Source organism: Pteropus alecto, unplaced genomic scaffold (genome assembly GCF_000325575.1).
Source record: "Pteropus alecto unplaced genomic scaffold, ASM32557v1 scaffold413, whole genome shotgun sequence".
Classification (NCBI taxonomy): Eukaryota; Metazoa; Chordata; class Mammalia; order Chiroptera; family Pteropodidae; genus Pteropus; species Pteropus alecto.
In genome coordinates this window covers 3,716,361-3,720,094 of record NW_006434120.1, presented here as the reverse complement: position 1 = coordinate 3,720,094, position 3,734 = coordinate 3,716,361, and the positions used below count along the sequence as shown (strand labels likewise).

General features: G+C 40.7%; 1 protein-coding gene and 1 long non-coding RNA gene across 7 annotated transcripts in view; one reads left to right on the top strand and one right to left on the bottom strand.

The window, feature by feature from the left end:
* The window catches only part of LOC107195469, an 11,202-nt gene extending 10,562 nt beyond the window's left edge, over positions 1-640 (bottom strand). Inside the window, exon 1 of the long non-coding RNA XR_001516618.2 lies at positions 557-640. This is a non-coding gene — a long non-coding RNA (uncharacterized LOC107195469). The remainder of the gene's footprint in view (positions 1-556) is intronic.
* Positions 641-700: 60 nt separating this feature from the next.
* Positions 701-3,734, top strand: part of LOC102891996 (histone-lysine N-methyltransferase SETDB2) — a 96,718-nt gene continuing 93,684 nt past the window's right edge. For 2 of the 6 annotated variants that reach the window (XM_025044757.1, XM_025044754.1), the window contains exon 1: positions 701-1,332. The gene's annotated coding sequence lies outside the window, so the exon portion shown is untranslated. The remainder of the gene's footprint in view (positions 1,333-3,734) is intronic. The other 4 variants (XM_025044756.1, XM_025044755.1, XM_006909019.3 and 1 more) reach the window with 4 other exon arrangements.

Below are 3,734 nucleotides of genomic sequence, written 5' to 3'. Positions count from 1 at the left end.
TGCACACTAGTGAACAAAAACTGCCCAAACGCAGAAACTGACGCCCACTACTACCAAATGACGGCCTTAGAGAATAACTATCGAGAAAAGCAAACACTTTAGCAGCCTCTCCTTCCGAAACAGAAAATAAAGACGTCTCTTTCGAATCGGAGGATAGAGGTGAGGCATCTTCCTCTCTCCTCTTTCCATTAATCACTAGCCTTGTTCCTTTCTGAACCAGAGTCTGGAGGCTGATGGTCAGAATCTTTCTGAGACAGATTATTATTAGAACTGCTCCCTGGAATCCAAGGAATCAGTGTTAATGCATCAAAGCTCCCGCCAAGCCCTCACAATGACGAACAAAACATGCCTGAGATCCCCATCACCACCATTCATCGCCCTCTCTTCCCAGGGCTGAGAATCAGCCCAGGAATTCAGGAAAGTGAGAAGACCCTCAGGCCCCTCCTCTCCTCCAAAGCTCCCTCAGGACCTCTCTACACCTTGAGTCGCTAAGTAAGCTTTCAACTGCCAAGAAGCCCAGGCTTAGCCACACACAAGATGGCAGCCAAACACCTACCGAAGGAAACAGCTGCGCCACCTCTCCAGCGAAGCCAGCCTCTCGACTGCGGTTATCCCCATTGGCCCAGACAGAGAGCGCGAGACAACCCGAGAGCTCTGACAGCCAATTGGGAGTCGGCGCGCCCCTGCGCCGCCGCGTTGCTGGAGATACGCGCGCGGATCTCTGAGGCGTGGACCCAGTGGGGTGTGCAACCAATGGGCACCCCGCCAGGCGGTGGGATCCGTTGGTGTCCGACTCCTCCCACTTAGTATTCGCAATTGGTAGACCTGGATGTTAGAGATTGGGCGGTTCGCATTCTCGGCTGTGGCGAGGCGGAACAGTTGATACTGAGGTGAGAGCTGAGGTGAAGTACATCCTGGCGAGGGGGCACCTGGGCTCGTGGATTCTTGGTGGCGTGGAGTCGGAGAGGAGCCCGACCCCAGCCTCACCAAAGGAGCGGGCAGAGTGGTAAACGCAGTGGAGCTAGTGTAGCTGAGGCACGGCCGTGGGTGGCCCCCGACAGGTTCTGGGGCCCAGGACCTGAGAGCGCCGCGAAGCCCTCAGCCGCGTGGATCTCAGCCCTTGCAACCTCCCTTTTCCTTTCACCCACGTGCAGTCCCGGGCTGGCTGAGTTCTCAAGCCCCATTTCAGTCTGTCTCTCCGTATACACCTTAATGTGATGTGATTCCTAAGCAGCTGGGAACCCAAGGCTGTAAAAGGGGCTGCAGGATATGGACTGCAGTATAAAATCCAGAAGCAGAACTTGAAGGTTTAACCACTGACCCATTGCACAGGTAAGACTACACAAGCCCTAAGTAAAATCATTTTCCCAAGATCACGGAATTGAGAGTAGATCTTAAGAGCACGTGACATTAACCGCAAACCAATAAGTTTTTACCCAACGCATAGTTAAAATAAGGAACAGTATGTAGTTAACTGCTCTTCGGCATGTGGAAACCTGCAACGAGTTCTGTATGTGTTGAGGCCAAGAAAAGCGGTAACTAAGGCGGCAGAGTGGAATAATAAAAAAACGTGGGCTCAGACCATTCTGTTTCTTTATTTTTAGTATCTGGCACTTACGGAGTGGCATGCCTCAGTTACCTCACTGGAAAAGCAGATATGCTAATTTACATGATTGTTATGCAGACTATGAAAAAGTGAGATATTTAGAAGTGTGACTGACACATGGGTTATTCTCAAATGTTCATTACCGTCATCTTAATTAAAACATAAGAAACAGAGGAAATGGTCACAGTTTCATAAGAATCTATTTCTAAAAACAAAAAGGAACTGTAAATTGAAGTGAAACTACTTTTCTGCCAAAATGAACAAGTGAGAAAGGGGAAAATATGAACAAATCAAAAAATTCCTGTTACACTTCAAAATGTTAACACTAGTTGTCTCTGGATGATGTGATTATGAGTGATTTAAATTTTCACCTATATGCTTTGCTGTATTTGCATATTTTCTCCAGTAAGCATGTTTTACTTTTGTAAGTTCAGTTATTTAAAAAATTTTAGAAGATACTAACACCGGGGAGAGCTTCCTTTAAAAAGAAGCTATTACTGAGTGTGCTTATATACTGTAGGTGGAAGTATAAATTGTTAGAACCCTTCTGGAAAGCAGTCTGGCAGTATGTTCTAGAAAGCTTTAAAACAGACAGTCCCTTTTTGAAAATTATATACTTAATTTTTAAATTGAGTACACTTTTACATTTTTCTTTTACAAAATTAGAACCTTACAGATAAACAGTTCACAATTCCTGAATTCCCGCTTGCTCCCCCACCCCACAACAAAGACTTGCTGAGTCCACTTTTTTTATACCTAAAATAGATACATATATGCATTTGTAATTTTTAAAGGAGAAATAGTATATTATAATTCTGTAATTCTTGATAATTTTGCATCGTATACATGTTTATAGCTCATATTCTCATTTTACTGCTCAATAGTGTTCCAGTGTATAACCGCATTTTTCTGTTAATGTAAAATATATATTTTTATCTCATCGGTTTTCATAGTAAATTCAGTTTTGTTTGTTGTGTACTGTATACCACATTTTCTTTGCCATTCTCCTCTTGATGAACAAACGTTAGGTTGTTTCCAATTTTTCACCTTAGAAACAATGCTGCAGGGAAATTCTTGTATGTGTTTTCTTGTGCACATGTGCTATTTCTCAAGATATATACCTAAAAGCGGAATTGCTTGGTTTTGTTATGAACATTTTTATTTTTAATACGTCTTGCCAATCTTCCTACAAAATACTTCTACTAATTCACACATCCCACAAGTAGTTATTAGAGTTTAGTTTCCCTGTAACCTAGATCAAGGAGACATTATCTTTCTTTTTGCCCATCTGGTGGATGAAAGTGGTACTCATTTTTTAAAATTTCATTCTCTGATTACCAGTAAGGTTGCAGTGTCCGTGTTTATTAACCTATAATTTATGTAAATTTGTATAATGTCTTTTTTAAAATATCCATTTTTCTATTTAGTCATCTTTTTCTGAATAATTTAGAAGTCTCTATGTGTCCTGGATATGGTATCCTGTATAATTTTTAAAAATTCCTTCAGCGTGTATGCTATGTCCTTTCTTTGTTACTACTGTTAAAACATGTTACATTTTCTCCCAACTTTTTGTTTGGCTTTTAACTTTTTGGTTTTGTTAGTTTTTGTTTATTCTACAGATTTTTCTCTCTACAATCTTTAGGCCTCTTTTTGTTTTACTGTATTTTTCTAAGATTTCCAGTACAGTATTCAATAAGAGCAGTGGTGGCAAATGTCCTTCCTCATCCTGTGCCTGACTTTAAATGAAAATACTTCTACTGTTTCATCACTATGATGTTTGCTGCTAGATTTTAGTAGGCAGTCTATCAGGTTAAAGAAGTTCTCTTTTATTACTAGTTTGTTAAGAGTATGCCCTCTCTCCTTCCCCCAACAGTTGTTGACTTTCACTGAATTTTTTAAATTTTGTTTTCCTGCACCTGAGATGATAGTTTTCCTTTATTAATATAGGGATTAACATTGAGAAACTTTCCAGTGTTAAATTTTTGCGATATTCCTCTGATAAACTCTATATTGGTAATATACTTTTAGTCAACTGCTGCATATTTTTACTTAGTACTTTTGCTTATATACCCAGAAGTGCTTTTGGCCTTGAGTTTCTTTTTTTACGTGTCAAGGCTATACTAATCTC